Below are 10,621 nucleotides of genomic sequence, written 5' to 3' on the forward strand. Positions count from 1 at the left end.
GGTCACAGGGTGACTGGCCCCTTTAAGGGGCAATAGGGCCAGCCTTGCCTGTGCCATGATTCACTGCCCAGCTCAAGATGCCTAAGAGATTCTGGGAGCTTGTTGAAGTCAATGGGAGTTGTGGGCAGCTCAGAACCTCTGAAGATCATAGTTTCATGGAGTTTAAAACCAGAAGGAACCATCAGATCCTGTAGCCTTGACCTGCTGTGTCTCACAGGCCATTAAGGCTACATCTACACAGCATCTGGGAGTGGGCCCCCAGCCCTTGTAGACAGACTCACACTAGTGGGGCTTGAGCTAGCACACCAACAGGAGCAGTGTGGGTGCTCCAGAGCCTGGGAGCCCACCCAAGACAGAACATCTACACTGTTATTTTCAGCCTGCTGAGGGATTTGCTCCAGCTCAGTGTAGACGTAGCCTTAGTGAGCTGAGAGACACAGGAGGTCAGGGCCAGGTGATCCGATGGTCCCTTCTGGCCTTAAACACTATGAAACTATGATTTGCAGAAGTTCTGAGCTGCCCACTGCTCCCATTGACTTCAACTGAGCTCCGAGCACCAACAAGCTGGGGTCTCAAGCTGGCACCAGCAAACCAAGGCACCCAAAATTTGGGCTAAACAGCCCACCTGCAGCATGTTCTATGGAGGCACCTCAGGCAGGAGCTGACACATTGTAAGCAGGACAGGCAAAGTCCCATTGAGCCTGGCTTCTGACCTGAAAGGAAACCAATGGCCTTGAGAGCCATGACTGCCTTCACCTGTGGGGCCAGCCCTGCCTCCAGCTTCCAATCACAATGGGTCTCAGTGCTGCTGCAAATGATATTCTGGGCTGAGTGGCGAGTGCGAGAATGCGGGGCCAGCTGCCACTGGGTGGGTGTGAGTTCTGATTGTAGCCTCAAGCCAGTGACCCCCCCAGGGCGATTTCCTCCCAAGACCCCTGTTTTTCAGAAGCTTGGAGCTGCTGGAAAAATGGCCCCGTGGATGAAGTTTTCCCTCAGCCCAGTAACAGTGACTGTGAAATTTTGAGGCAAGTCTGCCTCGCTAGCTAGGGCATTTCATGTCCCCGCAGTCACTGTGGGTTTGAAGAACCTCCCGAGTATTAATGGATTTTCATGGCACCCTTGTGAGGGTAGGGAACATTATCCCCATTTGATAGCTGGGAAAACTGAGGCAGACGTAGTTTGAAGCACTCACACCGGGAGTCCGTGGTCGAGCCCTTTGACTAGAGATTCATTTGAGCCGGTGACTGATTCCCAGCTCAGGTCTGAGGTGTTCGCTTGAGCAGAACTGGCACATGTACGTCAACACGAGCTGGGAATTGCACCTCCGCAGCTCAAATGCAGTCGCACCCGGCCACTGAGTCTGGTGCCTGAGTCACGTGTGCAAAAGGCAGTGAGGCACAAAGCCATCCAAGTCCTTTGGAAAATGCTACCCTCAGTCATTAGAGCTTATTCGTTGTGGGCCAGATCCCATCCCCATTACTCACTCTGAGTCGCACCTACTCCACTCCTAGTCTCCTTTCAAGGGGACTGTCTGAGGAGTAAGGGGTGAGTTGGAGGGAAGGCTCAATGCAGCTCTATGCATTTTTTAAATTAAATAATTTTAAATTTATTTGGCCAGCCACACACAGGCCAAGAAAACTCAAGGGCCTAATGCACCATCACCTGATTCCTGGGCTCCTCCGTTACCCTGCAGAGAGTGAATCTGTTAGGCAGCATCACGCACTCCCCTTGTGCTGGAATACATGAGAGCCCAGCATGTGGGGTGCAGGTGACTCAGAGCCCAAAAGCCAGGGCAGCCACAAAGGAATTTCAGCCTAAGTCCAAAATTTAGCTCCTCAAAACTCCCGCCCAGTTGCTGCCTAACACTGGAGGTGCCTAACTTCCCGAGGCACCTACGTTTCTGCAGGTGAAGTCCCATCAGCATCTAAAGATTTGCTGATTGGAACGTGTACAGCCGCCTAAATCCTGACACCCAGCCCATGCCTGAAGCCTGGCAAGAGCCCGAACAAGACATTCCCCTGCCTGCCTCGCCCAGTCACAGGATGCCGTACAGCTACCGCACAAGACAAGTTGGTAGCAGCACCTCCCTTTCGCCCCGTTCATTGGAGCAGGGACATGAACCAGACTTGCCCCTGGGAGTGCTCTTGCCACCAGGGTCAGGGTAGTCTCATCCTCCCTCTGGCCCACTGAATATCTAAGTATATTTTGTGCAAAGTGGGACAATTTGAGCCAAGGGCACTGGAATGGGGGGGCCAAGGAGCCATGCCCCACTCCTCACTACTTTTACTGACTGTAGGGGCAAGTGAAGGAGGGGAGGAGGTGCAGAGAAGCATATGGGGGGCGGGGCCTTGGGGACAACGGGCGGCATGAGAGCTAGGGTTGCCAACTTTCTAATTGCACAAAACTGAACACCCTTCCCACATCCATTACCTGAGGCCCCACCCCTTCCCTGGGGCCCTGCCCCTGTCCACCCCTTCTGAGGCCCCACCCCCAGCTCACTCTATCCCCCCTCACCCCATTGCTTGCTTTCTCCCACCCACCCTCACTCACTTTCACTGGGCTGGGACAAGGGGTTGGGGTGCGGGAGTGGGTGTGGACTCCATCTGGGGGTGTGGGCTCTGGGGTGGGGCCAGGGATGAGGGGTTTGGGGTTCAAGAGTGGGTGCGGGCTCTGGGACAGAGTTTGGGCGGGGGAGGGGGTTCCAAGATGGGGAAAGGGGTTGGGATGTGGGAGGTGGTTTGGGGTGCTGCTTAGGCTGGGCAGCGCTTACTTCAGACCACTCCTGGAAGCGACCAGCATGTCCGACTCCTAGGCGGAGGGGCCAGGGGGCTCTGTGCACTGCCCGCGTATGCAGGCGCCACCCACGCAGCTCCCATTAGCTGCGGTTCCCAGCCAATGGGAGCTGTCGAGCTGGAGCTCGGGGTGGGGGCAGCATGCAGAGCCTCCCTGGCCCTGTGCCTAAGAGTCGGACATGCTGGCCACTTCTGGGAGCCATGCAGAGCCAGAGCAGGCAGGGAGCCTGTCTTAGCCCCGCTGCACCGCCGACTGGACTTTTAATGGCCCGGTTAGCAGTGCTGACCGGAGCTGCCAGGGTCCCTTTTCGACCAAGCGTTCCAATCAAAAACTGCATGCCTGGCAACCCTAGCGAGAGCGGGGGTTCAGAGAGAAGGGGCTGTGTGGTGGTGGGGCCTCAGGGGAGTGGCGTAGCACCTGTGCTTCTGGGTGCATCTGCCGCTCCTGGCTTGAGCGCATCCTCCACCGCAAAATACAGCAGTGGTTAGGGCACCAATCAGAGATGTCAGAAACCTGGTTTAACTCCCTGCTCCTCTTGGGTGGAGTGGGGATTTGAACCTAGGTTTCCCACATGCTGGCTAAGTGAGTTAGCTACTAGGCAGGGCAGCTCCTCCTCTGCATTCTTTCCTGAGAAAGGAATGACCCACCCTTCCAAGGAAAATTCCGTCATTAGGTGCAATCACCACTGGCTTGAATTCAACAAAAGGAAACATTTATAATTTATGTGCTCCAAAATTTCTGTCATTATCTGGTGAATGTGGGAAAAGAAAGTCACTTCATTATTATTTTTCTCCAAGAGCACATGAATCCAGGGGCTGCAATGTTTGATTGTATGCAAAAATCTAGCTCTTCGGTGGGGTCCTGGAGAGGCTCGCCCACCCACGGATGCACAGACAACTATGTCAGTGATTCCAAGTGGTGTAAACTTCCCTTCACCCCCAGGCAGTCCTTGCTGAGGGGCTGATTCAGCAGAATGGCAGACTGCAAATGAAATGAAATGAGGATGTTTCGGGTTCCCCGAAGTTGAGCAGTGTTACCCACAGCTCTCAGCTCAATGTCTGAATTCCTCTGTGCCAGGAGCTTGTCAAACATCCTCCTATGCTGGCCCCAGAGAACAGGGTGTCCTTTTCAAGTCAGCGATAGTGTCCTGTTTGATTAGTGCCCTTTGTCTGAGGTTGGGCTTGGATTTTCCAAGCTCCATTTTCTGGGGAAGGAGAGGGCAGAGGAGATTTATTTATAATATTTGAAAATACATGACAGAAGTGGTATGGTAAGTGCACCAAGATCTCAGAGGGCAGCCAAAGGATTTACTAAGGGTCTGCTCCTGCTCCAATGGAGATCAAGAGTCCCATTCCAGTGGGACAGTAGTAGGTTTTGAGAACTGGGTTTTCAAAGGCGCTTGGGGCAGATGTGCAGGGGCTAAGTGCCAGGCATGCACCCGTTGTGCTGAGTTCTCTGAAAAATTTGGCCAAGATTTTCGTAAGTAACTAGTGATCTCGGGCGAGAGCCCCTAAGGGCACTTGATTGTCAGAGGGCAAATGCTCTGCAATTTCTGACCAACAATTTAAGAGGTCTCAAGTTGGGCAACTCAAAATCATCCATTGTTTTGGAAAATCTTGGCCTTTTTTGGTGCTTACTTGGGAATACTTCTGAAAATTCCAGCTGAAGTTACCAAGCCAAGTTTGTTTCTCCTGCCCTAGTGAGAAAGAGGAATTAAAGGGAAAACTGTTCTCTTCTTTCTACGACAACAACAACGCGCTTCTGCTCCAGCTGCTTGGGGACGGTGCCTGCCAGCATCGTGTGCTGCTGCTGTAGGTAATGGGATATAAGCTTGAGTATTCATTCATTACCTTTGCTTCGCTTTGCCCTTGTTTTGCAGCTGTCTCTGTCAACTCCTGAAAACAAGAAGCATGTGAATTTGTGTGTCTCTGTGTGTGGCACTTAGAGATGGGCCCAGGCTGCAGAGTTGAGATCCAGAGCCACAGCCACCCTTCCCAAAAGGCTGGATCTGGGTTTATGGGATTTGACCCAGAATAGGCAGAAAGGGCTGGCTTAGCTTTGGAACGTGCATGCATTTGGGGATGTGGATTTTGATGCACAAGCGAGATAAAGGCCATTGGTGACATTTGGATTGGAAGCTGCCCAGAGTGCTGAGGCATTCAGATCCTGAGGAGTGGCTCTGACCCATTTCTAAATAACCCGCAGCTTGCTCTCCGCAATAATACAATCCCATCTGTCTGCTGGGGGGGTCTGCCTGCATGCAGGCTGAATGCAATTGAATATCATCGAGTTTCTGGAAAAAACAACCTCTCCTTTGAAGACAAGGGTGGAAATTGAGGGCTGCTGGATGGTACCTCTTTGCAAACCATTTCTGTGTTCCCACCTTCACCCCACCCTGCAGGACTGTCACCTAATGTCATCACTTGTATCAAAGAGCCCCCTAGAAGCCCAAACAGGATGGGGACCTCGTTGTGCTAGATGCTACATGGACACACAGCGGGAGATTGTCTGTCTTGTCTATTGAGATTGGAAGCTCTTTGAGGAAGGGACTAAGGGTGGGAGGAAAAACAGAGTGGAAGTGACTTGCCCAAGGGTCACCCAGCAGAGCAGCCGTGGAGACAGGGCTAGAACATAGGTCTCCTGACTCCCAGCCCGGTGCACTTCTCAACCAGAACCACATTAAACAGCCAGCTAGTTGGACTTGGTTAAAACCACAGAGGCTGTGGGAAAAGCCTATGACAAATGAGAGGACAAAAATAAAATTAATTCATTACAGTTATTCTGCCACTGGTGGGCAAACTTTGCAGCAAAGCAGCCAAAGATCTGTCTGTGTCTTTCTCCCTTGCTCAGTAGTGTGGCGGCTTGGTTCCCCAAGCCCTGCAAGCACATGGAGAATGGTTACTATCCACAGAGCAGCGCTCTCTTCTCCATTCCTTGCCTTACTGCTTTTCTGTGTTGCAGAACCAACAGCCAGACCCCAGCCCTTGTATGAATCATTTCTCCCAAAAGTCTGTATAAACACACTCATTAATTTAAATGCACACAACACATTGGGAAACACACAGCTGTTTACTGGAGCTAATACGCCACAGCAAAACGCACCCTTAATCTTCCTGCTGGGAAGGGCCTTTCAAAATGTGCATGTTTAGGCTTTGAGATGTTCTTTAGCTTGAACAGCCCCACTGGAATAAAAGCTACAAACAGCTCCGTTAAGGCCAGTAACAGCTATGGCCTAGAGGGAGGGTTGTTGCAAGAACCCCTTTCCTATTAAGTTGATTCATAGATTATCATTCCAGAGGGGTCCATTGTGATCATTTGGTCTGACCCCTGAATAACACAGGCGATAGGACTTCCTTAATTCATTCTTGTTTGAACTAGAGATGATGTTTTAGAAAAACATCCAATCTTGCTTTAAAAAGGCAAGTGGTTCCAATGGTTAATTATCCTCACTGTTAAATATTTACACCATATTTCCAGTTTAGTCTGTATCTGAGTCTAGTCTTCAACTTCCAGCCATTGGCCCTGGCTGGATCTTTGTTTGCTCGATTGAAGAGCCTGTTGGACAAGTTTTGCCCCCCATGTAGGTACTTACAGATGGTGAACAAGTCACCACTTCACCTTCTCTTGGTTAAGCAGATTGAGCTCCTGGAACCCATGAAGAGACTTTAGTCTTTCACTAAAGAGAGAGAGTGTGTGTGTGAGAGAGAGAATACACTGTGCTCTGAAGCTATAGGCTAAGGGCATAGGTCATAAAAATGTGACAGGTTGAAGTGTATATACAGAAGAGCAAGGGGTTGGCCAGAGGCATGGGACCTCTATCGGTTGCTCCTTCACAGCTGACCCAAGCTAGCCACCGCTAGAAGTTGTTTATGTTTCTGCAAAGAGCTGGGGAGGTGTCAGCCTTATACCGGGTGAATAGCTTCTGCTGTGGGGGTGAAATTTTTCAGTTTTCTGCTACTGAAAAGGCAAAAAAAAAAAAATTCAATTGAACCTCAACAGACCTTTTGTCATGATCAGACATTTCCCCACAGACATTTCCCTTTATTAAATGGCTATCTATGGTGCTTATCTAGCTCCATCACCAGAGCATCTCACACTCTTTAATGTAGTTCTCCTCTCCCTAGGAGGCAGGGCAGAGCTATTATCCCCTTTGTACAGACCAGGGAACTGAGGCCCAGAGAGGTGAAGGTCCAGATCCACAAAGGGACACAGGCATTGCAACACTAAGTCTCACAGCACCTAACTTTTAGGTGCCCATGTAATGGAATGCTAAACTGTCTTGTACGGAAAAACAACAATGAGAAGTCCTTGTGGCACCTTAGAGACTAACAGATTTAATTGGGCATAAATCTCTAAGGTGCCACAAGGACTCCTTGTTGTTTTTGCTGATACAGACTATACACAGCTACCACTCTGAAGCCTGTCTTATACTGTTCAGTCACTAGGTGGTGCTGTAAGAAGAAAAGGAGGACTGTGGCACCTTAAAAAGAAAAGGAGGACTTGTGGCACCTTAGAGACTAACAAATTTATTAGAGCATAAGCTTTCGTGAGCTACAGCTCACTTCATCGGATGCATTTGATGGAAAAAACAGAGGGGAGATTTATATACACACACAGAGAACATGAAACAATGGGTTTATCATACACACTGCAAGGAGAGTGATCACTTAAGATAAGCCATCACCAGCAGCAGAGGGGGGAAGGAGGAAAACCTTTCATGGTGACAAGCAAGGTAGGCTAATTCCAGCAGTTAACAAGAATATCTGAGGAACAGTGGGGGGTGGGGTGGGGGGAGAAATAACATGGGGAAATAGTTTTACTTTGTGTAATGACTCATCCATTCCCAGTCTCTATTCAAGCCTAAGTTAATTGTATCCAGTTTGCAAATTAATTCCAATTCAGCAGTCTCTCATTGGAGTCTGTTTTTGAAGCTTTTTTGTTGAAGGATAGCTACTCTTAGGTCTGTAATCGAGTGACCAGAGAGATTGAAGTGTTCTCCAACTGGTTTTTGAATGTTATAATTCTTGACGTCTGATTTGTGTCCATTCATTCTTTTACGTAGAGACTGTCCAGTTTGGCCAATGTACATGGCAGAGGGGCATTGCTGGCACATGATGGCATATATCACATTGGTAGATGCGCAGGTGAAGGAGCCTCTGATAGTGTGGCTGATATGATTAGGCCCTATGATGGTGTCCCCTGAATAGATATGTGGACAGAGTTGGCAACGGGCTTTGTTGCAAGGATAGGTTCCTGGGTTAGTGGTTCTGTTGTGTGGTGTGTGGTTGCTGGTGAGTATTTGCTTCAGGTTGGGGGGCTGTGTGTAAGCAAGGACTGGCCTGTCTCCCAAGATCTGTGAGAGTGATGGGTCGTCCTTCAGGATGGGTTGTAGATCCTTGATGATGCGCTGGAGAGGTTTTAGTTGGGGGCTGAAGGTGATGGCTAGTGGCGTTCTGTTATTTTCTTTGTTGGGCCTGTCCTGTAGTAGGTGACTTCTGGGTACTCTTCTGGCTCTGCCAATCTGTTTCTTCACTTCAGCAGGTGGGTATTGTAGTTGTAGGAATGCATGATAGAGATCTTGTAGGTGTTTGTCTCTGTCTGAGTTATCACTCTCCTTACAGTGTTTATGATAAACCCATTGTTTCATGTTCTCTGTGTGTGTATATCAATCTCCCCTCTGTTTTTTCCACCAAATGCATCCGATGAAGTGAGCTGTAGCTCACGAAAGCTTATGCTCTAATAAATTTGTTAGTCTCTAAGGTGCCACAAGTACTCCTTTTCTTTTTGCGAATACAGACTAACACGGCTGCTACTATGAAACCTGTGGCACCTTAGAGACTAACAAATTTATTTGAGCATAAGCTTTTGTGAGCTACAGCTCACTTCATCGGATGCATTCTGTATTTTCCACTGAATGCATCCGATGAAGTGAGCTGTAGCTCACGAAAGCTTACGCTCAAATAAATTGGTTAGTCTCTAAGGTGCCACAAGTCCTCCTTTTCTTTTTGCGAATACAGACTAACACGGCTGCTACTCTGAAACCTGTCATAGGTAGTGCTGTGTGTCCCATATAGTAGAACCTCAGAGTTATGAACACCTCCGGAATGGAGATTGTTCATAATTCTGAAATGTTCATAACTCTGAACAAAACATTCTGGTTGTTCTTTCCAAAGTTCACAACTGAACATTGACTTAATATGGCTCTGAAACTTTACTGGGCAGAAGAAACATGCTGCTTTTAACCATCTTAATTTAAATGAAACAAGCACAGAAACAGTTTCCTTCCCTTGTCAAATCTTTTTTTAAAGACTTTCCCTTTATTTTTTAGTAGTTTACATTTAACACAGCACTGTACTGTATTTGCTTTTTCTTTTATCTCTGCTGCCGCCTGATTGTGCACTTCTGGTTCCAAATGAGGTTTGTGATGACTGGTCAGTTCATAACTCCAGTGTTCGTAACTCTGAGGTTCTACTCTACCTTATTTAAGCTAAGCTGAGCTCTACTGGGCAGACCATCACAGGATCTCACAGTGGACACAACTCTCGCTCTCTCTCAGAGGATGCTTTGTGGCCAGTCCACATCTGATACAGAACCCTGACCTGCAGAGGTGAAAGTAAGCCAGTACGGTCCAGTATGGTGTCCCAGACCAGCTTCCCCAGGCTGGTGATTTAAAGGGCCTGGGGCTTCCGGCAGCGGCCAGAGCCCCAGGCCCTTTAAATTGCCGCCAGAGCCCCGCTGCTGGAGCCCCGTGTAGTGGAGGAGGCCAGGAGCCCCGGGGCTCGGGCGGCAATTTAAAGGGCCCAGGTCTCTGCTGTGGTAGTGGTGGCTGGGAGCCTTGGGCCCTTTAAATCACCGCCAGAGCCCAGGCTGCGGCTGCTACCCCAGGGGCTCCAGCGGCAGGACTTGGGTGGCGATTTAAAAGGCCCGGGGCTCCGGCTGCTGTGGGGAGTCCCAGGCCCTTTAAATTGCTGCTGGAGCCCCACTGCCGGAGTCCCGGGGTAGCTGTGGCAGCCGGGGGCTCCAGGCAATTTAAAGGGCCTGAGGCGGTAGCAATGGCTGGAGCTCTGGGGTAGCGACAGTGGGCTCCGGTGGTGATTTAAAGGGCCAGGGGCTCCAGGTGCCGCTACCACAGCAAAGCCCCAAGCCCCACGGTAGTGGTGGCAGCCGGGAGCCCCGGGGCTCCATCAGTGATTTAAAGGGCCTGGAGATTTAAAGGCCCACCTCTTCTGGTTGATGCCATGCCCCTTCTAGTTGAGGCCCTTCCCCGCTGCTCAGGACTCCCGCGTACTGGTAAGTCCTTTAAGTTACTTTCACCCGTGCTGACCTGACAGTAGCAGCCCTACAACCTTCCATGCACAAGGTATAAGTGTCAGTCCAATAAATCACAGGAACATCATTGTGATCCCCAACCCCGAGTTAGGTGCCCAGACTCCTGTACAGTGAATGGGGAGAGACAGGCGCCTACACTGTGATCCACAAAAGCCAGCACATTAGCCGGAGAGCCGCCTGAGCTAGCCAATGGGAGATGCTGATGACAGGGGGACGTGCTAAACCCCGCATTGGGTGCCTAAGTCCAGGCTCCAGGGAGATACCTCGCTCAGCTAGTGACTAACGAACCAGGGGGAGATGGAATTTGGCCACCGAAGTCACATATGGGAGCTGATCCGGGTGGGGCTGATCCAGGAAGGAGCTCACAGTTGGGTTGCCATGTATCTGATTTTCAACAGGAACGCCCGGTCAAAAAGGGATCCTGTCAGCTCCAGTCAGCACTGCTGACCGGGCCATTAAAAGTCTGGTCAGTGGTGCAGCAGGACTAAGGCAGGCTCCC

Source organism: Dermochelys coriacea, chromosome 19 (genome assembly GCF_009764565.3).
Source record: "Dermochelys coriacea isolate rDerCor1 chromosome 19, rDerCor1.pri.v4, whole genome shotgun sequence".
NCBI lineage: Eukaryota > Metazoa > Chordata > Testudines > Dermochelyidae > Dermochelys > Dermochelys coriacea.